Here is a 22954-nt window from a genome sequence, read left to right as displayed (position 1 = left end):
CCAGAGTCATTTGTACCGGTTGAGATAGAAATTCTCTCTGAATTTGGTTAGGTACCCCCGCTATGGAAACTTCTTTTTCACTTTGAGGGATGTGGTGTCCTAGGACAGTGGGGTTTAAAGTAGAAAGCAAAGCACTGGTATCTACCAGAATTTGGGAAGTTTTCCCATTATTTTTTTTCTTTTTATTTGAATACAGTTGACACACAATGTTACATTAGTTTCAAGTGTATAAGTTAGTGATTTGACAGGTTTATGCATTATGCTGTGTTTACCACAAATATAGCTACCATCTGTCCCATTACATCACTATTACAGTATCACTGACTATATTCTTTGTGCTCTGCTTTTTATTCATGTGACTTACTCATTCCATAACTGGAGGCCTGTGTCCCCACTCCTCTTCACCCATTTTGCCCACCCCCCCCACCCCCTCCCCTCTGGCAACCATCAGTTTGTTCTCTGTATTTATAGTTCTGATGCTGCTTTTTGTTTATTCATTTTTTGAGATTTCATTTATGAGAGGAATCATAGAGTATTTGTCTTTCTCAGTCTGACTTATTTCACTTAGCATAATACCCTCCAGGTCCATCCATGTTGTTTCAAATGGCACGATTTCATCCTTTTTATGGCTGTGTAATATTCCAGTGTGTATATACACCGCATTTCCTTCATCCATTGGTCTCTTGATGGACATTTAGCTTGTTTCCACGTCTTGGCTATTGTAAATAATGCTGAAGTAAACCTAAGGGTGCATATATTTTTTCATATTAGTGTTTTCATTTTCCCTGGATAAATACCCAGTAGTGGAACTGTTGGGTCATACAGTACTTTTATTTTTAATTTCTTGAGGAATGGCCTTATGGTTTTCCACAGCAATGGTACCAACTTATATTCCCACCAACAGGGCATGAGGCTTCCTTTTTCTCCACACCCTCACCAACACTTGTTATTTCTGGTCTTCTTGATTTTAGTCATCCTGACAGGTGTAAGGTGATACCTCATTGTGGTTTTGATTTGTAGTTCCTGATGATGAGTGATGTTGAGCATCTTTTCTTGCATCTGTTGGCCGTTTGTATGTCTTCTTTGGGAAAATGTCTATTTAGGTCCTCCACCCATTTTTCAATTGGATTGTTTGTTTTTTTGATGTTGAATTATATGAGTTCTTTATATATTTTGGGTATTAACCCCTTATCGGATATGTCCTTTGCAACCCCCATTTAGTAGGTTGTCTTTTGGTTTTGTTGATGGTTTCCTTTGCTGTGCAAAAGTTTTTTTATTTTGCTGTAGTCCCGGTAGTTTATTTTTGCTTTTGTTTGCCTTGCCTGAGGAGATGGATCTAGAAAAAGGTTGCTATGGCTGATGTCAAATAGTACCTGTGTTCTCGTCTAGGATTCTTATGGTTTCACATGTCATATTTAGGTCTTTAATGCATTTTAAGTTTGTTTTTGTGTATGGTATTAGAAAATAGTCCAGTTTCATTCATTTGCTTGTAGTAGCTGTCCAGTTTTCCCAACACCATTTATTGAAAACACTATCTTTTCCCCATTGTATATTCTTGCCTCCTTTGTCATAGATTAATTGGCCATATATATGTGGGTTTATTTCTGGGCTCTCTATCCTGTTCCATTGATATGTGTGTCTATTTTTGTGCCAGTACCATACTGTTTTGATTACTATAGCTTTGTAGTATATCTTGAAATCTGGAATTGTGATTTTAATTAGTTTTCCCTAGGCTCTCTAAGGGGATTCTTGGTGTAATCCGTAGGGATTACCTTTGGAGTCCTATCAACTCTGGGAGGGACCCATCTGGGGGCCTCCTTCAGGGGCAGATAATGGGGGTATTTGAGTTGATGTGGGAGAATTTGCAGAGGACTTTTGAGGACAACCTCTTTTTCCAGTATCCCAGTTGATTAGAATTGAGGCATTGATTTCTGGGTCTGTGTTTTGATAATGGACCCCTAGGAGGTTGCAGTGGGTGGCGGGGGTGGGGGGCAGGTATTATTTTAGATCTCTGACCTTGGAACTGTTTTAGATGTAAGACCAAGAGCTGGGCAGACTTTTTTTTTTTTTTTTTAATGGTCTTGTTCTAAAGTCCTTCCAAAATGCTCAGCTATGGTCACAAGTTCAGTCAGACCGGTGGCCTCCCATCCTATTTTCTTTTATCAATCCACTAATCTCAGGAGATAACCCATTTACAAATAGTGCAGCTATAGTTGATTGGATGACCGTGTTTATTGTATTGTACCTGGAATGCTGTAGGAAGAGAGCTTCCAGGGGGCTGTAAGTCTGCCACAGATTCATCTCTCTTTTGTTTACATGTTTAAATAGCAGACCAATCAATGCAGTCAGGGAAGACTCTAGGAATGGCTTTTAAAAGATCTGTTGCTAGGAGCGCCTGGGTGGCACAGGTGGTTACCGGTCCGACTCTTGGTTCTGGCTCAGGTCATGGTCTCAGGGTCCTGGGATCGAACTCCACGCTGGGCCCCACATCAGGCTCTGCGCTCAGCATGGAGTCTGCTTGAGATTCTCTCTCCCTCGCCCTCTGCCCCTCCTGCTCCTGCTGTCTCTCTCTCTCTCTCTCAAATAAATAAATAAATCTTTAAAAAAATAAAAGATCTGTTGCTATATTGTGAAGTTCTTCTGGTCCAGGAGGAGACCATGTTGAAGATGGAGGATCTCAAATATCATCCTTGGTGTTTTGGCATTTTGCTTCGTACACCCATTTTGGGGCTTCACCAGGTCCTACCAACATGTGCACAAGCTGATCAAGATCTGGCAGCCCAGGCTCTTAGGCCCAGATAATGACACTAAATTCTTACAAAAAACTTAGGAGGATCCTCCCTAGGGTTAGGAAGCACCTTAACAATGGGTCCTAGTTCAGCCTTTGACCAGCCAGTGACAAATACCTAATGAGGATCACCTGCAACCTCAGGTGGTTTTTATCTTAAAAGGTAACTGTCTCCTAGTCTTCAGAGTGGAAAGGGGGAAAGGAAGCAGTAGGAGTCATGTCAGTCTTATTATCTTTTGTTTTAGATACCTCTTGGGTCTTTAATTTTTCATTAGCCTTTTACAGCACATTTTTTAAGGAAGCAATTTTGGAATCTTGAAGCCTTTTTGATGCTTCTGCATGCCAATTAAAATAGGTATCCCGTTCTATTTAATTCAGAAACCCTTTTTTTAAACTGCGCTTCTTAAATGAACAGTCTTGTCTAATTGGAACATTGTCCATAATGGCCACTGTCATTCTAGGTTGTTTTTAGCTGTTTTTAGTTTATCTACAGCTTACGTCCAGGAACTATAGTTTCTGGACATAAAATCAGCAGGTGTGCCAGAAAGTGGCATGCCCATCTCTTTAGAATTTAAAGATCTCCTTCCCTTTTTTTTTTTGCTAAGCCTTCGAGTCTCTCAGAGCCAAGCTAATACCTAAGAGGTATGTGCCTCTGGGTTGGAGACTGTGTGGTGTTTTACAGTGTATCGCATTGCATAGAAATTTTCTTAAAGTTGGTGGATGACCTGCTGTCAATCTAACTCGTTCCATGACTGACTTATCCTACCACGGAAGTCTTTGGGTTAGGTGGCAAGCGCTCTAACAGCTTTTAAGTGCTAGACCCATGCCCACCAATTTTTTGCCCTTTTGGCTTCCAAGATCCCCATTCACAATAGCCTTTATCTGCACAAAACGAGACAGACACACAGATGCACCTTAACACGCCCAGCAGTGACCACGAGATGTTACCGTGGCCTGGCCCAGAGAAGGCCCTGCCCGCACCACTGGCAATTCCCAACCTGGAACTGGGGCAAGTGGGGGGAAAGACTGAACCAGCAAACCCCAAAAATGAAGACTGTGGACTGGACTGGGTTTGCAAAAAGGGGAATTGCAAACTAGCAAGCCAGTTAGATCAGGAGCTTGACTCAAGGAGAGGGTTGCTCAGAACGGAGAGGAACTTACCTATGGCCCTGGGAAATGGTGAGAAAGACAGAACCCAGCAGTGTTTGTGGGTACCACACCTGTGTTTCTTACTGTCCCCAGAGCTGTCAGAAGCCTCCTTCAATCCCACCACTGACACCAAATCTGTTAAAAGGCAAAATTCACGTGAGTAAATGTGAAGATCAGACTGGCTATTCATCGATTCATGAGTTGGACAGCATCCCATCCAGTGGGTAGAAAGGAGCTCCAATAAGCTGTATCAAATGGAAGGCTTTTATAGCCAGAAGGGGGCAGAAAAAGGAAGTTTCTAACAGAGTAGGGTTGTTCAACAAGGTTACCTTCCTCTGGGAAAAGGCTGGGGGTCTGTCAAGCAGATGACCTCACTGGTGCTAACCAGGTAGTTCCAGATGGACTGGTTAAAAGTCACAGTCCTGGGAGAGGCCAAAACTACAATTAAGTCCTGGTTTGCTGTCAGGGAGCAAGTGACTCCCCTGGGGCTCTGGTGTCCCTCTCCCCTTTTTTTTTAAACACACTTTTTTCCAGGGAGTACCAAGCACTTCCTTGTAAATTCTGTCCTTTTCTCACAGAGCATGAGTTATTTCCTAGAAACGACTTAGACTCCTTTGGAAAAGTGCATCGATTCTTTTAACCATCATGATCCTGTTACAGTAAAACGTCTATTATCTGATTTTCTGTGAATTTGTAAAGCCGTTATTAACTGGCAAATTATGTATGTCACCAGTACCATGACAGCTGATGTTTATGACGGTGACCCTGAACTTCTGTAAGATCCTGAATGACCCACTCAAGAACCAGAGAAAGATAAAATTGTATTTAAAAGAGATTTTTATGTTGTGTCTATTTTATTATATTCAAATCCTTTTTAGTGGAGTCCAAGTATATGTCCACCATGATTTTCCAGGATAGTACCAATTTAAAATATTTTATCCTTTCTTGGCATCGTTAATCAAACCTAGTAAAAATAAAATAACTTTAGTATTTGGGGTCTAAACTACAGGCGATTACATCTGTGATTAAACCTGTAAGGGAAACAAAAGTTCTTTTTCAGAGCCAGTGTGGCCAATATGAAATATCCTAAGTATGATCACCAAAGTGTAGGATGGATCAACCCAGACACTCCCTGCTGTTCCTCTTTAAGACTTTAGTCCAACTTCATGAGGTGTTCTGAGTTGTGTCAGGCTGACACTGTCAACCAGAGGAGACTGATAGTGGTTTGGCAGCCAGATGATAATGGCTTGGGTCGATGGCCCTCTTTCTTGAGCCGTGCAGCTCTCCCTCAGGTTTTGTGAGATGTGGTTTCTGTCATTTTCCTTGAAGGAAACCTGATGTAGAGAAATAAACAGTGACTGCCATGTTCTAGATGCGAACACAGGCTCAAAGCCAGTACTAAAGCACAAGGCTTCTAATTCCTCATCCGTGGTTCCCTGATGCCCCTAAGTCCCTGATGACTGAGTACGGTCACCCTTTGAGGTGAATGGTCCCCCAGTGCCTAGTTGTAAACAAGCAGATAAATGTGGAGAGTACCTTTGAGGACCCTGATCCATGGGGCCACCTCAACTTTCAGAGCTCAGTGTATTAGACAAATGCTGGACCGAGAGCCAGAAGACCTTGGTCCTATCCTAGTCGGGCAACTTTGAGCAAGCCAGTTAGCCTCCGTCCCTTCCGGTGCTCAGCTGGAAATAAGAACAGTAATGTGTGCACCACTGACCCACCGGTTATTCGGAGAGGCAAATGAGGTGAAGTGCTTGAAAGCCCTTTGTTGCCGGGTATGAGGTCATGTGTCCACATCCCATGATTCAGCTCAGAGGAGAAGGACATCCAGGCGAAGGGCTTGGTAGGAGTGATGACTTAGTCTTGGGGATATTTGTGGACCAGATGCAACAAGTAAATTCATGTGACTGGGGGCAGAGAAAAGTATGCCGGATATAGTAGAAATGCCTGGAACCTGTAATTGTCGTCGAGTTTGAAACTCAAAAATGATGCAACAGGCAGTTCCATTAGAATTTCTTTTTTTTTTTTTTTAAAGATTTTATTTATTTATTTGACAGAGAGAGAGACACAGCGAGAGAGGGAACACAAGCAGGGGGAGTGGGAGAGGGAGAAGCAGGCTTTCCTAGGAGCAGGGAGCCCGATGCGGGGCTCGATCCCAGGACCCTGGAATCATGACCTGAGCCGAAGGCAGACGCTCAACAACTGAGCCACCCAGGCGCCCTCCCTTAGAATTTCTGCCCCCTCCCCACCCCTGCCCACTCTTCACCGCTTCTGAGAATGACAGGTCCAGGCATTCCTGGGGTGATAGATCATTTAAAAAGGTGACCCCCAAGAAATCTTAGTATATTTTGAAGTGTGCATGGTTCACCAGGCAGAAAACAGAAGCGGCCCAAGCCCAGCAGAGGGGGTTGTCTGTACAAAGGCCAGAGAACACGGTACCTCTGGGAATTGCAAGCATGCCCATGTGGCTGGAGATGGGTCAGCCAGAGGGCAGCATGGCAAGTTAAGCGGGAGCTTAGAAAGGCCCTGGGAAGCTTCTGGAAATGTTTAAGCAAAGCAATAATACAGTCAGCTTTCTGTTTTAGAAAGATTGCTGCCTCAAACTTGGTGCTCAGCTACCTGACCCTTTTACTTTTTATTGGATAGAGGAGAGATCTCAAGATAAGCGTGCCTGCAGTCAGTGCTCTTTCTCTGTCTAAGCCAAAGGATGGTGGGGTGCCACAGAGTGAGGGACTGAGTTAGAAAGGGTAGGAGGTGTCACGAAAGGGTCCACGCTGCACTTGACAATTTGATAGCATTAAGTCACTCAAGTCGAACTGCCTTCTGCTTTTCCTTTGATATTTCTCTATAGCCAATGGAAGCTTTAACCAGATGCCACCTTCTTTCCATCCTTCCCTTGACCTCACAGCCCACTTAGAATCGAGATGTTCAAAGTCCCAAGTCAGAGATAGCGTGTACCATGACTGACCTCAGGGTGGAGGGGGCTGTCCTCTGCAGCCTTTAGGACCATCCGGTGGTATGCTCTGACACGGGGAAGCTGGGGGACCTGAGCTTTGGCATCAGCCCCGCTGGGCTCTGAGTCTTGCTTCCGCCATGCATTGGACTCGGGATCTTCATAAATCATTTAACCCCTCTGTCCAGGCTTGCATTTTCTCATCTGTAAAAGGATAGCGGTAATGCCCATCTTCCAGAGCTGGTATGAGGGTCAAACAGATAGTATCTCCAAAGCACCAGGTATATGGTAAAATCTCAATTTATGTCTTTCCTTTAAATGCCAGAAGTGAATACTCTTTCAGTAATTATTCTCTTAAAAGCAAACAAAAGAGATCCTGTGTGCGTGATGCTCCCGTGTCTGCTGTGTGGTGTGACAAAGTTGAAATAGGAGTTCATGACGAAGTATATCAGAAAGGAAAAATGTCTCTACAATGCCAAGCAAGGGAAACTGAGGAAGGAAGGGGAGCAGATAGGTCAGATGATTAGGGGTCAAAATGTGCCCTACTGGCCTAATATTAGAACTCTGAGGACTAATTTCCACTGATGAGCTCGATGCCTACTCAACCAATAATATGCTTTTCTAGCCAGAGAGACACACCTATAGGATCTATTCAGTTTTAAGACACAAATCCTGATTCCTTGTCGTGAAGTCTTCCTGCTCTTTCCATGGCTGCAAATGGCACACGTAGGACTACCACCAAGCCAACTCAAGTACACCTACCGGGGTGGGTTCCCTGAGGGGCACCAAGTCAAACACAAATAGGCTCGCCTTCGGAGCTTACTGCCTAGTGAGGAAAAAGACATAAGCACAGATAAATCCAATTTAACACAGCTTTTGTAAATTCTGTATACAGCTTCAGAGTGCTCTGGAAGCAAAAAGACAGGAGGAGAGACATTTTTGGAAGAAGCCTTCATGGAAAGAGTGACTTTCCTTCCAGGCATTAAAGGAGGGGTGAGTTTCAACAGGTCAGGGTGAGGGGAATGTGGACTCCAGAAGAAGCAAGCCTGTGCGCTAAGGCACACTGGGGAGAGCCTGGACCGGGACAGGAGTAAGGAAGTGTCAGGCAAAGGGTCTTGGGAGGAGAGGGAGGTAGGTTAAGGTGTTGAATGCATCTTTAAAGAGAGTGATTTTATTCTCTGTGCCTTGGTGGAGAGTCTTGAAGGTTTTTAATCAAAGAAGCAGTGGGAATGATTCTTAAGGAAGATTTCTCTGAGAACACTGCATATTCTCTGTGAATAATTTTGTGGTTTGGGTTTTACACCAGTTACAGTGTGGAGCTTGGCATCTCCGAGCCTACAGTCTGTATTTCCAGAAGAAGGGGTCGGCTTCCCTTTGTTCACTGTTCATCCCTCACGTCCCTCACGTGGACACTGCTCTTCAGGCCTTAGAGTGCCCCTCGTCAGCGCTCTCGTGTTCCCTGAGGCTGGTTGAGAGCCATGTTTGCTAACCTACAATCCCACCCTCCTCCCCCGAGTCAGCACGCCTCAGCCCTCCCCTCCACCCTTAGCTTATCTGCCTTCAGGCCCCAGCTTACAGTTGCTCCAGTCAAGGCACCAGGCCCTTCCTAATGTCTACCTGCTCCTTTCCCCTGAGTGTAGGCTCCTCTGCCCCAGCCTCCCCGATCAGTTACCCTCTCCCTCCTCCATACTCAGTTGGGTTGATTGAGTTCCTTCCATCTTCAGAGAAACCTGCCTGGATTCTATATCGCTCTTCACTATCACCCCGTCTCTTTTTTCCTTCACAGCCAAGATTGTGAAAGAGTTATCCACCCCTACCCCTCATTTCCTCACGTCCCATGAACGCCTCAGCCCACTCTGACCTGGTCTCCATCCCCGTTACACCTCCGCTCTGACTAGAATCACCAGATGCTCAGTCCACTGGACATGCCTCGCTGCTCCTTATCTCGGCTCTGCGGCTCATGACGCGTCTGACTGCTTCCTGAGACTCGCTCCATGTTGGCTGGCGAGATACATTCTCCCCTGCTTTGTCTCTTGCTGCCCCATCCTTCAAGAGTACACCTGTTTAAAGTGGTTTCCTGCTTAAATGTTTTCCTTCAATCTCATCTACTCCAATGGCTTCAATAACCACTGGTATGATATCTCCTAAATCTCTTTTCCATCTAGCCTAGATCTTTCCCTTAAGTACCAGATACATGTATATGACTGCCCACTGGGCCTCTCACCTTGCTGCCCCACAGCTCATAGTCAGCAAAAATGAATTTATTTTCTCCCCTTCAGTCCTCTGTGGGCAGGTGTGGACGGGTACCACTCTCTGGTTGCGGGAGTCAGAAGTCTGGATTTTGTCGTGGCCTGTTTCCTCCACAGAGTTAACCTCCAGGTTCTGTCAGTTCGACCTCCCTAATCTCTTGAGCCCATCCTTCTGCTTTAGTTCAGGCTAACAGTTTCTGTCACCTCCATTCCCACGACAGCCCCTAATTCTAATTGATCTCCTCGTACCAGTCTTGCTCTGTCCTAATTCATCTTCCACTGTGCAGCTGGAGTGATCCTTCGAAAACAATATCTGATTATGTTACTCCCTTGTTTAAAATCCTTCAACGACTCGAAGTAGCCTGAGGATAATGTCTAAAGTCCTTAGTACAGCAGACAAGGCCCTTGCTAATAATGGCTCACATTTATCAGGTGCTTGGTCTGTGCCAGGCACTCTTCTGAGTGTGACAGACTTCACAGCTCTCCGATGTAGGTCCTGTTTCTATCCCGCTTTTAAAATTGAGGAAACTAAGGCACAGAAGGGTAAGTCCCTGGCCCAAGATCACACGGCTAGTAAGTCGGGGAGCCAAGATTCCAACCCAGGAGGCCTGGCTCCAGGGCCACACTCCTACACACCATGTTATACCATCTCTCCTTCTCAGGGCATCGCTTCTCACTCATTCAGAAATATTTATTGAAGGCCTGCCATGTGCCAGAAACTGCTTGAAGCATCAGAAAAACAGTTCCCTCACTGCTGCCATGGATTTTTGTAACTAATTACAATAAAGATCAAAATATATGTAATTAGGAGTCTACCTGTGGAATCATAACAAAGGCTTTTTGAAAGCATATTTAGAGACTGGATGGCAAGATAAAATAACTTTAATGATGCTAATATTTGCTTCCCCTAAATAGTTTTCCAGAGAATAAGATTGCATTTGAAATTTTTTAATGGGTATATCCTTTGATCTGGTGAACACCAAAAATAAATAAATAACAAGACAAGGGAGGGGAAAATCTGTTCATATTCTAGTGAAGAAAATGAAAAATAAACAAGACTATATAGATTAGAGTGATAAATGCTAAAGAAAAAGATAAAGCAAGAAAGAAAGAGGAGTCTGAGAACAGAGATGTGTAGTTTGATGTGGAATGTCTAGGGAAGACTTGAAGGAAGTGGAGATATCTGGGAGACCACTCCAGCTAAAGGAACAGCAAGTACAAAGGCCCTGAGGTAGGAATGTGCCTGGTATGTTTGAAGAATAGCAAAGAGGTCAGTATGGCTGGAGCAGAATGAGAGAGGGAAAGGAAAGGAGATGGGTCCAGACAGAGGTCAGATCTCATAGGGCCCTAAAGGTCATCTTAAGGACTTGGACATTAACTCTGAGTGAGATGGGAAGCCACTGAAGGATTTTGAGTAGGGGAATGACATCATGTAAATTCTGAGCAGAGGAGTGACGTGTTTTAAATGGATCCCTCTGGCCTGTATGTTGAGAATAGACTCTAGGGGAAACAGACTCTAGGTGGAAGCTGGGAGACTGGTGAGGGAGCTGTACCAGAAGCACAGGTGGGAGCTGAGGGTGGCTGGGACTAAGGTGGTGACGTGTTGAAAGTGGTCAGATTCTGGATACATCTTAAAGGCAGAGCCCACAGCATTTGCCAGTGGGTTGGATGGCTGCAAGGTGTGGAGCCCTGGCATCTGGGAGGACGGACTTGGCGTTCTCTGCCGTGGAAAAGACCTGGAACAGCAGTTGGACAGGTGATAGCATGAGGGCAGCTGGGGACAGATCGAGTCCACCGTGCCTATAAAGCATCGCTCCTCCCCTCTGTAAATGCACGTTTCCCTGCATTTCGGAGTTCTGTCCTACTGAAACCACTCAGTTTCCCACACTGGTTTGGCTCTCTCGTGTGTCCAGGGCTTTGTATCTGCCGTGCCCTCTGCCGGCAAAGCTGTGACCCCATTCTTGAGTTCAGAAAGTCGTCCGTGGCCCTGCTCTAATGCACTGGGCCTGTCAGGGTCTCTTAAGGGTCCTTGCCTCCCCAGCAGACTTGAAAACCCAGTGTCCCTGACCTTGATGGGCCCTGCACCTTGTACAAGATGCAGTCCATAATGGGTGCCTAATCTGTCGGATGGATGGGCAAGTGGGTGGATGGACGGAGAGATGGACAGATGAGCACTCAGCACAATGAGACCAAGCTGTGTTTTGATGGCAATGATGGGAATTCCCCTGGAACACTGCCAGGTGAGATGATCACCCCAGACTGAAATGAAAGAAACGGCAGATGTCAGGAAGTTTTCGTGTTAATCCTGGCGTGTGCGTTAGAACACTCCAGCGCAGCGCCCCGCCCCCATCCCCGCTTCCCGCACACTCTCCCCACCTTCCTACCCCAGTTCTGGCTCCTGGGCGTGTTAACTCTAGCATCAGTGAACATACACCCTCTACTCCACACATCCAGGTCTGTAGGGGAAGTTTTGGTTATAAAACCGGAAGAGTGTTTAACCTGATGACGTGCTGCGAGCTTGCCTTCCGTGGGCCTCCAGGCCTGCCAAAACCATCAGGCCTCATTATGTAGGAAGCTGCCTCAGCCAGGCATTACTAATTTGGGCATTACTAATTCGGATGCCTATTCAGGCAAATGAGCAATGAATGTAAAGTGCTTTTGTCAGTGAATTGCAAGTGAAGACCCGGGGGAGGGGGGGCGGCGGGGGGGCGGGTTAGTAAAGGGAAGGTGATAGAATGTTTTGAGTTTTTGCTCCATTTCCAGAAAGGACACTCATTGCTTCCTGGAAGCTGCACTTGGCAACAAGCAGGGAGAATGGGAAAGATTTATTTCCCTTTGCCAGAGCTCAATAATTCAGCCTGAGTATTTCAAATCGATACATTTCTTGCAAAGTTTCCAAGGGCTGCATTAAAAAAGCCACTTTGAAAAATTGTCATCCCGTGGCAGCATCCTTGGATGAGACGGGTATGTCAGGGATGAGGCGGGTCTTCCAAACAGACACAGCTCTGCTGAGAAAGGAGGCTTTTAGAAGCAGGAAAGCCAGGTTCGAGCTGACAGCAAGACCGGTGACACCCAGACCGGTGACACCCAAACAGGCTCTGGAGCCCCAGGCGACTTTGCTTTGTGGGGCTCTTCCTGAGATGAGCAGCCGACTCGCTCCTCCTCGGGCTTGTGTGGGAAATCTGTGATGGACACACAACTCCCTATGTCTTTGAGCTGCAGTTTGTCACTGAGCATGGGGCGGGAGGGCTCACCTGGGGAGATTTTCACCAGGATCGACTTCTTGTAGTGGCAGGTATGGAAGGACGGTCGCAAAAGGTTGGGTGTCTTTCTACTGTCGTCGCTGCTGTTGTTTTAGTCTCCACTAGACCTTCCTTCCTTTTGGAAGTTTTACTTTCACTGGAATAGTTCTTTGGTCCTTTCAGTGGAAGAACCATGCTCGCTCGGGTCATGATTTCAGGGTTGTGAGATCGAGCCCCGCATCGGGCTCCATGGTCGGCAAGGAGTCTGCTCAGGATTCTCTCTTTATCCCTCTCTCTCTGCCCCTCCCCCTCAAATAAATTAATTAATTAGAGAGAAAGAAAGAAAAGAAGAAATAAAGAAGCCATATATTCCCTCCCTTGACATCCATGGCCCATGGAGGCTATAGTCATTTGATCTTGTCTTCCCTCTGAATCCTATTTCTGTGCTTCCTGCACTTTGGACTGACTCCCTTTGGTGTGGCCAGAGACCCCTCAGAGTAATGACCACACTTCTTTCACTTACTGCCACGAAACCCAGCAAGAGTTCATCCAGAGACATAAGAAGATGGGTGCTCTCTTTTACGAGATACCAGAGGGATGCTGTCCTTGCAAATCTGAAGCACCCTGGGACAGAGCCTGGGAAGATGGCATGGTAGCCATGTCCGTGTCAAACTCCCAGAACCCACAGGCAAGAGCAGAGCAACTCCATTGCACAGCCAAAGCCCGTGGATCAGAGCGGAACTGCTGACAAGCTAGCCCCATGATCCCGTGGGGCTTTTTTTTAATATAAGTTTTGTTTGTTTGTTTGTTTTGCTTTTTTAAGATTTTATTTATGTATTTGACAGAGAGACACAGCGAGAGAGGGAACACAAGCAGGGGGAGTGGGAGAGGGAGAAGCAGGCTTCCTGCCGAGCAGGGAGCCCGATGTGGGGCTCGATCCCAGGACCCCAGGATCATGACCTGAGCCGAAGGCAGACTCTTAATGACTGAGCCACCCAGGTGCCCCCAGTGAGGCTTTTGACAGACATTACAATAGGAAAAGCCCAGAGCAGCCAACAGGTGCTCACTGGGAATCGTGGAGGGTCAGTTTGAGAGGAAGAGCTACAAGTGAGGCTCCTCCCGCTGATCCAAGAGCAGTGCGTGCAAACAGCCTGGAGCGAGGCCTTAAGGGTTTGGAGCTCTCTCATCTCTGAACTCAGGAACTCACCAGCCAGGTCCTCCTTCCAGGACCACCCCACACTGAGAGGCTGCGGGAGTGAGAGCCAAGCTGAATAGGAGAGGGACAACAGAGACCGAGGAAAAAAGGTTCCCGAAAGGAAAGAGAAGGAGGAAATTTCCACCAGCAGGCTGCCATACATTTGAGCACGGCAGCAACACAATAGGAGAGAGCGCTTTGTCAATTTGGAAGACGCCTTGTTCTAAAAGTTCAGGAAAACCGATTTCACATGAAAACGAGCAACAGAGAAACAGTGAGGTCAAATCCCACACAAGGTTTTTATAAGATAAAACAAACTAAGAGGGAGACTAGCACTCCTGAAGAAAGCATGCCAAAGAGCCGTGGCTTCAGAACCACTCAGAATTGTAATCTGCCATCCAAATGAGCTAAAATTCATTAAGAAAATGATACAAAATATGAGGGGGGACAATATAAATCAGAATTAGGGAAAGTTAGAAATGGAATGCCAGAACTCAGGAAACTAAATGAAAAAAAAATTAAAATGAAAGAAATTAAATGAAGGAAAAATCACTTCAGAAATGAAGAGCAAACTAGTAGGAATACAAGATGAATATATAAAAAGGTAATGTTTAAGAGAAACAGAAAGTGGAAAACTGGAAAGTTTTTTAAGATCCAAAGGAAAGAAAGCGATTTTTGAGAATTCAAGAGAAAGTGACAAATATTGAAGAGAGGCAAGGAAATCTCAACATGTGGGTATTAGGAGCCTGTGAGGAAGGAAACCAAGCAAGCCCTGTCTGCATCACTCCAGTCTCTGCCTCTGTGTTCACACGGGCCCTCTCGTCTGTGCCCCCTCCCCCACCCTTGTGTTCTCTCATAATGACACTTGTCATTAGACTTGGTCCCACCCGAATAATCCAGGATGATCTCATCCTGAGATCCTTAACTCAATTATATCCGCAAAGATCTTTTTTAAAAATAAGGTCACAGCTTGGAGGGTTAAAATGCCTGTCTTAGTGGGAGATACTCTTAGCCTCCCTTAGACAGAACTGCCCAAACTGGACTCTTCCTTCTTGAAACTTAGTTACTTGATTTACTCTCTCAATAAAATGGAGGTTGAATATCTAAAAAAAAATAAAAATAAGGTCACGTTGGCAGGTTCCAGGGATTATGATTTGGACATATCTTTTTGGGGGGGCCACCACTGAACCCTCTTACAGTTGCTGTGCAAGTAGGCGACAGACACAGGATTTGAATTTTATTTTCTAATAAAGGAGCTAAACGCAAATTTTAACGTTTCCAGCAAATTTTAACGTTTCCAGCAAATTAGCTGTTCTTGCCAAGAAACAGAATTAGACAGCATGCTTTATATATAGCAGGAAAATAGGAGGTCAGCCTGCCCCCCACCTGGAGGCCTCACCTGACTCACGCTCTGCACGGCCTCAGGGAAGCATCCAGGCGCTATGTGAATGAACATTACTTGGGCCGTCAGGGATGCGCCGCTCATTCTGTTCAGCTGTTTTTCAGACGCTCGGGTCAAAGTTAAAAAAACAGACAGAGCCCTGTCACCAGCACTCAGGACACTCGCATCTACCTGTATTGTAAGCGCCCACCCCTCTCCCAGTGCAGAAGTAAAAGCTCCTTTGAAAGAGTCATACATCTGGGGTACCTGGGTGGCTCAGTCGGTTAAGCATCTGCCTTCAGCTCAGGTCATGATTTCGGGGTCCTGGGATCGAATCCCATATTGGGCTCCTTCCTCAGTGGGGAGCCTGCTTCTCCCTCTGCCTCTACCGCTCCCCCCTCTCATATGCTCTCTCTCTCATTCTCTCTCTCAATAAATAAATAAATAAAATCTTTATTAAAAAAAAAACAAAAAACACGTGAGGGTCCTCTCGCTCATCGCTCTGACAGGTTCATCTGACTGTCTCGCCCAGCTAAGGTGTAAGCGGATTATACTGATTTAGGGTATTCCCTCAGCCAGCTTCCCCTTCATCAGACGTCTTCATGCCTTCGTCCAAAGGAGGGACCGATCTAAAACTGCAGACAAGACAGACGACAGAGCAAAGAGAAGGATATTTGGCAGCAAGAGAGAGTCTCCCTCTGGCCACGGAGCGTGCCCGCTCTTCTGGAAGGTGGCATGGGGTTGCTTTTGCTGTGTTTTTGTTTTTGTTTTGTTTTGTTTTCATTTTCCTGACTCCCCAGTGACCTTAAGCCCTGAAAACCAGGGGATTAGTAACCTTCACAACTCGGATACCAGGGAATTTCATGGGTGAGGAAGAAAGATTACAACTTTTTTCATGGATAAATGTGCAACATTTCCCTATGAAGATCCTTAGCACAGAAGCAACAAGGGGAGGAGAAGTGGAGAGGAGTCTGACACGCACCCGTGCGCGCACACACACGCTCACACACACACACACAAACGCTATGTGAATGATTTCATCCTGCCCCTGTTGCCCTGTCAGGCTGCCCCTCCTCGTGCCCGTTCAGCTGCAGCTCGGGCAGCCTGGAGAAGGAGAGCGGATGGGGCCCCAAAAGGCAACCGACCAGGCCTTTGAAACACTTGGAATCACTCTCCAAAGTGTCAGGGAAGAGGTGAAGGAAGAAGCGGGGAGGAGGGAGGGGAAGGGAGAGTTCCCCTTTAAAAGAGGACATGTTCCAAAAGAGCATTGTCTCACAAGTGCGTTAGGTTGCTTGAACCCTGGTCACTTTTTGGGCCGAGGATGTGTTTTCCATGTGTTTTCCGAGGCCTGTGGAGTGAGCTGTTGTAAAAGTTAAACCCTTCTTTCAGGCTCCGTTTTCCCCCTGGCTCCTCCCCTCCCCTTCTCCCCTCCCTCCCAGCCTCATGTTCACCCCACAGGACTCAGTGATAATAGGGACTGTCTCCATCCTGAGAAAAGGCAGCCTGCTTGTTTAAGTTTCCTTGGAATAAAGAGAACCCGGGAGGGAAGGGACCAGGCACAGCTGAACCGCACAAAGGAAAGGCTCTCCCATGCCAGTGACGGGGCAGATCAGGCCCCGTCCAGAATGAGAATGAGTTCTGCTCTTGTTACGCTTTGCAAAGGAATGTTCTGTGGACTGTGGCCTGCACAAGAGATGATCCTGTGTGGTTTAAAAGAGCAAGAGGGGGAAAGAAAGGATATGCATTCTTCTTTATTCAGACACCCGTAGTAGATCATCTGTGTTGTGTGGATCATGCAAATCCAACGAGATCCTTCTGTTCTCCGCACCCCTCCATTGCCACTGCCAATTAAAAAACCTTGCACCAGCTTTTCCCAGCAGTTTCAGTTTGCCCCCTAAATCTGTTTGAGGAGCATTTCAATTCTTAATATCTATTTTCCTACATTTTTCCCTCTTAAAAATGGACCTCTTAAAAAGTGTGCATAAATATCAGCAATATCTTTCTGCCCTGCAGTGTGAGAAATGCTGCCCTTAATTGCCTCTGTCCTGTAGAAATCCATCTTTCAATCACATCTCTCCTTCAGTGGAGTCTCTCCTATCCCAGGTGCCTCACTGTTCATAAATTAAGATAATTTGCAGTGATTACTCTTCACTAGTAGGAGTAAAAACTTGCAGTATGTTAGCAATGGTTTCTAAAATAGCTGAGGAAGGGGCATTCCATATTTAAGGTCAGGTGTGTGCATTTCTTAAGGAAGTGAGCCGCACGGGCCCCCCCACCCCCACCCCGCCCACCCAAGAGTCGCCTTTCCTCATTTCATTGCCCCCGCACACGTTTCGGAGTGAGACAAGGGCAACCTTCCTGCCTCTCTTCCCTTTCCTCTGCAAGATATCAGGAGAGATGTATGTGTGTTTCTCTTCTCACACCTAAATTGGTTCTTACCTGAATTGCCAGTACCTATCGTCAGGCCCATTTGCACACGCGAGGCTGAAAAATACTAACCCAATTCTCCAAGGGTCCCTAGATAAACTTGAGGTAGTCTATAAACTTCGAAAATGCGGGCAAGTATTTGTGTGCACGTGCCTGTGCCTTTCGAAGGAGGGTCCGTAGCTCTCACTGAATTCTCAAAAGGGTCCGTTATCTCTGAACAGAAGAAGTACAGCTCTAATCTGTGCCCCCTCCCCGTTGTCACTACATGCTCAGTCATCTCTCTTTTCAATAGAACTTTAGTTAAAATGTTGATTTTTTGTTCGTCACGAATTTTTTGCATTCATTCTGATTTTTTCAATAACTTATTAAAATATTATTATTTTCCCCAAAATATATGTTATTACTTTTCATGCTTACTAAGTTCGGGGCACTGACTTAAATTTTGCACCCGCAGTGAGTGCTTCACTTGCCTCACCCTAGTCCAGGACTTACATGGGCTTTCTTCCTCCAGTCTCTCATCTGTTCCAGTCCCTTCTCTACATCTCCTCCTGAGCCATCTCCCCAGCCTGCGATGCACACTGATGATGCCGGGCCCCTCCTCAGAGCCCTGTGCTGGCCCCATAGTTCCTGCCAGAGCCTTCACACAGCCTGCGAGAACCCTTGCTCCAGTTTCTGAATCCCCAGTGAGCTGCAGAAAAAACTCCAGTCTCCTGGAGAGGTGTGGCAAAGTACAGCTAATCTGCTATCCAGTCCCTTTCCTACCCAACCCCCCAACACGCACTGAGCACTTCCCGTGTACCAGACCAGTCTTTATATGGATTATCTCGTTTCATACTTAAATTTGCCCAGGGAGATAAGTACTGTTCTTGGCCTCATTTTACTTCTGGGGAAACAGGTTCAGAGATACAACTTACCCAAACCACTAAGCCAGTAGGTGGCAAGACCAGTATTTGAACTCAGGGCTGAGTCCAAAACCCAAGTTTCAATCTAAAATATTACATGCCTCTCACCACGTTGGGCTTGCTGCCCAAAAGCAGAAATGGGAAGGACGCTTAAGTCATGTTTGTGAGGATGAGTGGCAGGCTCTGGGCCGGTTTGGCTGTCAACAGGTTTGTTGATAAAACCCTTTTGTGAATAAAACTGAATGAAAGCCCCCCCCCCCCCAAAATCCACAAAATGAAGTCTATAAGAAAAAAATTTTCCAGGGACTTGAATATGACTTTGAATCTACACATGAACATATAGTATTCTTGCTTTTGGGATTTGGGCCAAAAGACGTTAAGTAGAACCTTCTAACCTCTACTTGAATGCTCAGTGCTGAGAAACAGTAACCTTGAGGACAGAAATAGGAAATGTTTTGGAACTTCTAATTCCCTAGTGACAGAATTTCTGTGCTGAAAGCAATTTTGATCAAATAGCAACTCCAAGGTTAAAAGCAGACCCAGAGAAATGAGAATGCTGGGCTTGTTGGAGTTACCTCTAAGACCAAGACCAGTGTGGGAGCCTGGAGGACTGGCTGTCAGAAGAGTCTCCTGGAAAGTGCTCTGGGAAGCAGTTTGAAGGGCTCTGAGGATTCTTGGTTTTACTTCGGAGAGTTTATCCTAAGGTAAACCCTGCCTGTCACAACCCCCTTTGCAGAAGGCAGAGGGGGCCCTCTGGGCACTGCTCAAAGTTCTGGATCTATGGCTAAACCAAACCTGCCATGAGAAGTTGAGTTTATGATTGATTATCCCTAATGCCCTTGCATTGTTAGCATGCATTGCAGAGTGCAAGGGATTTTTATATCCATTATTACATCCTTTGGCCCGGACGCAGTTCACTGGACTGATACAGAAGATCTGGGGCTAGACTTCTGGTCCTATGCCCATTGTGACCTTGAGAAAGTCCCTGTACCTCTCTGGGCTTCCAGTTCGTCAGTAAGTACAGTTGTACGAGCCTTAGCTGCCTCACAGAAGAGTTGTGGGATGCCATGGATGGGGCCACGTATGGTAATAACGAAGAACTGCACAAAGCTGAAGTAGCCTACCTGAGGAGAATGGTGTCGGGTAGGGGAGGGGTGGCAGTCGCAGGCTGCGGAGCTGGCCCAGAGGTGGATTGGGGATCTCTGTACAGCCTGCTGTCACTGGGGGACTGTTGCATGCCAAGTGTGGTGAGAGAGGCATTGAGCAGTCTCCATCAGCTCCATGCGTGCACATTTTAACTCATAACAGGTGCACCTAACATTTAGTAGTTTTATCTCCCAGAAGGTAGAAGAAACGATGAGAGGCACTACGAATTTGGCCCCAGGTCTGGCAAATAAGGAAGAATCGGTTAGCAGAGTAGAATGATGGGAACTTCTGGTGAGAATGAAAACATCATCTTAGAATTGGAAAAGAGAAATGCAAGACATGATCAGGTGTGTTTTCAGACATTTAGAGGAGAAGTACCTGTGGTCTCACAATCCACAGTGCTCTCACACAAGGCAGAAGAATCAGGGTGCTTTTGAAAGTGAACTTCTGGGGCGCCTGGGTGGCTCAGTCAGCTAAGTGTCTGGCTCTTGATTTTGGCTCAGGTCGTGACCTCAGGGTTGTGAGATCGAGCCTCCATTGGGCTCCACGCTCAGCAGGGAGTCTGCTCGAGACTCTCTCTCTCGAGTAAATAAATAAATCTTAAAAAAAAGAAAAAGAAAATGAACTTCTGACATGAGCTTCACAGGGCACTTACTGGGACAAGAGGGGAGGAAGGCAGCGGAAGAAGCTGATGAGGCTGTATTGGAGACATTCTCTGGGGAGCTCAAATTTTAAAATAGTTTTTTTTTTTAAAGTAATGCAGGCTTAATATAAAGAATTGGGAAATAAAAAATGAAAAGGAGACAGTAAGCATCACCTATAATTCTACAGAGTGACAGTTGGCCATTAATATTTTTATGTTTCCTGGTGATATTTTTCTGTGCATTGTTTGAGATTATCACATATACACACACATGCTATTTGGTGTTCTTCCGTATGAATAGATACTCTTTATAAATATTCTGTGATTGGCTGCATAATTTTCTGTCAGAGATGTTGTCCACGTTTGCTTAACTAGTCCTTATTGATGTTCCCAGCTTCCTGCTAGTAAAAATAACACTGCAATGAACATCTTTGTGCATGAGCGATTTCTCTATATCCTAATTTTTTAAGGTAGATTCTCAGAAGTTAACATTTTTAGGGCTCTTAAATTACCACCAAGTTGTTTGCCAGAAAGATCATGCCAGTTTATCTTCCCGCTCTTTTGTGTGTACCAGCCTAATAAACTCAAATTTTAAAAAGATGTATATAGTAGACGGATGAAAAACTTACTGAAAAGGAAAACGCACAAGAGCCATGTTTAGACCTAGAAGGCTAAAACTAAGTGAGCTGAAAATTCACCATGGAAGCTGCTTAAGAAAACAATGAGTTTTGTGGGTGGTTTAAGAATAAGGACAGTATCAGGGCACCTGGGTGGCTCAGTCAGTTAAGCATCCAACTCTTGGTTTCAGCTCAGGTCGTGATCTCAGGGTCCTGGACACTGCACTCAGCAGGGAGCCTACTTGAGATTCTCTCTCCCTCTGTCCTTCCCCTCCATTCTCTCTCGCTCTCTCTCAAATAAATAAATAAATCTTAAAAAAAAAAAAAGGAAGGAGCACAGTATCAGCACACTGATTGGGGCAGATGGAGTGACATTGACAAGTGGCAAAGAGAAAACGAAATTGTTCAACTTCTCTCTTTCTTCTCTCTTCCATCAAGGAAGATGATTGTCAGACTGAAACGAGTATTGCAAACGCTGACATAAGGGAATTAAAGCCCAAGATGGGAGAATTGATGTAAAAGTGAATCTGAGTTGTTCTAAATAAATTCAGAGCTCTTGGCCCAGACAGATGACATAGGAGAATGCAGAACTTACAAGGCTGAGCTCACTGCAGGCCACTACGGTGATCCCTGAGGGTTGCAAGAAATGGAAGAGGTACTGAAAGAAAGAATCTGAACCACTGTTCACCTGATCATTCAGAATCGGAAAGGAGAAGAGGGTGTAGGCAAAGACTAAAAACAGCTAGCAGGATCTGACTTCCAGATGAAATTCAGCACAGATTTTGAAACATACATGTTGTGAGCACTTAGGAAAAAGTTGTCCCTTCAGAGCCAAGCACCCGCTCCTTCTCCTCTCCCTCTAGCCTCTTCAGCCTCTTCAGTAAGGCTGTAGTTACATATTTATAGACATGAAGAAAGCATTTCATTGAATTTTAGATGGTATCTTTTCGGCGGAGCTTGAAAAATGTAATCCAACTACCAGAGTATGTACATGGGTTGATCATTGAACACTTGTGCCCAAAAGGAGCCAATAACTTGATCCGGGTCCATCTGCAAGGAGGTGGCTGGTAGGTCACTGGAGTGCTACCATCCCAGCCCTCACCTCATCAGCATTTTGTCAGGAACCTGTTGAGGTGAAGGATGCTTATCAAAGTTGCAGATCACATGAAGCTGTGAAGTATGGTTGTTACTAGAAATAGAACCAAATCTGGAGAGACTGCAGCACGCTAGAATGATGGTAAAAAGTAACAAGATGAAATCTAATATCGATTAACATATATTCGTAGGTTGGGTTCCAAACACCAGCTATGTATGTGCCGGGAAGGGCAAATAAAAAAGACGACAGTAGTATGAGTAGCTAGTATTTATTAGATGCTTGCTGTATGCCACATACCGTCTTATGTGTTTTATATTATCATCATTTGTGTAATCTTACTCTGTACTAGCTTTATGGCCTCTTCACATTTGATAAGCACATCGTCCGTGATTCACTGGTACTTACTCATGGGTTGAAAATTGTCCCCATTTTTCGGTTTAGGCAAGTGAGATACAGAGAGGTTGAGTAACTTGTCTGAGGTCACACAGCTGGGAAATAGTGCGCTGGTGCTCAGTGCCTGCCCATGTATCCACCGTGGAAATTCACACAACCCCTGAAACTGTTCTCTGGCTCTTTTTTAAATCAGGACTTTAATTTGATGTCCTGCCAAAAACACCAGATAAGCTTAGACAGAGAGGTAGGTGGTTAATAACATGGACTTTGGGCCAAGCCAGCTGGCTTGTCCGTTTCCTGGCTGTGTGACTTTGGCCGAGTCAGTTCAGTTCCCTGTGCTGCAGGTTTTCTCCTTTGTAAGTCGGGATAGTGATTGTTTCTATACGTACAGTATTGCTGTAGGGATTCAATGAGTTCTGCACAGAGAGCATTGGGAACAGTGCCTGGCACACCGTAAGCTCTTGTAAGGATTTGCTGTTATTATGAGGTACTTGAGAAGCAGGATGGCAGCATTTGAAGAGTTGGGACTGTGGAGCCAGACCATCTGGGTTTGAATCCTAGCGCCACCATGGCTGGTTACGTGTGCCGCATTTTTTGCTCATCTATGAAATGAGAATGAGAATCTCCATAGAAAATATTCAGTCTAAGTGCCCAACAATTGTCAGCTACTATTATCAGTAGAATTCTATTGTCCAGAGGAAGAAGGGTTCTGGTCCTGCTCCCAGTACTATGTTTAGGGATGGGAGCTAAATCTGCTGTCTGGAAGAGGT

The 22954-nt window shown here is 45.6% G+C and overlaps 1 protein-coding gene across 4 annotated transcripts in view; it reads left to right on the top strand.

Moving 5' to 3' along the window:
- Positions 1 to 22954, top strand: part of ETV6 (ETS variant transcription factor 6) — a 146477-nt gene that overhangs the window by 69112 nt on the left and 54411 nt on the right. Inside the window, exon 1 of one of the 4 annotated variants that reach the window (XM_035028211.1) lies at positions 17918 to 18105. The exons of 2 other annotated variants lie outside the window; for them this stretch is intronic. The gene's annotated coding sequence lies outside the window, so the exon portion shown is untranslated. Of the gene's footprint in view, positions 1 to 17917; positions 18106 to 18204; positions 18994 to 22954 lie in introns of those variants that run through there. One more of the 4 variants, XM_035028210.1, reaches the window with a different exon arrangement.

The sequence above is a fragment of the Mirounga leonina genome, unplaced genomic scaffold (assembly GCF_011800145.1).
Source record: "Mirounga leonina isolate KUSES-001 unplaced genomic scaffold, KU_Mleo_1.0 Mir_201, whole genome shotgun sequence".
Taxonomy (NCBI): Eukaryota; Metazoa; Chordata; class Mammalia; order Carnivora; family Phocidae; genus Mirounga; species Mirounga leonina.
This window is presented reverse-complemented; position numbering and strand designations above follow the sequence as displayed.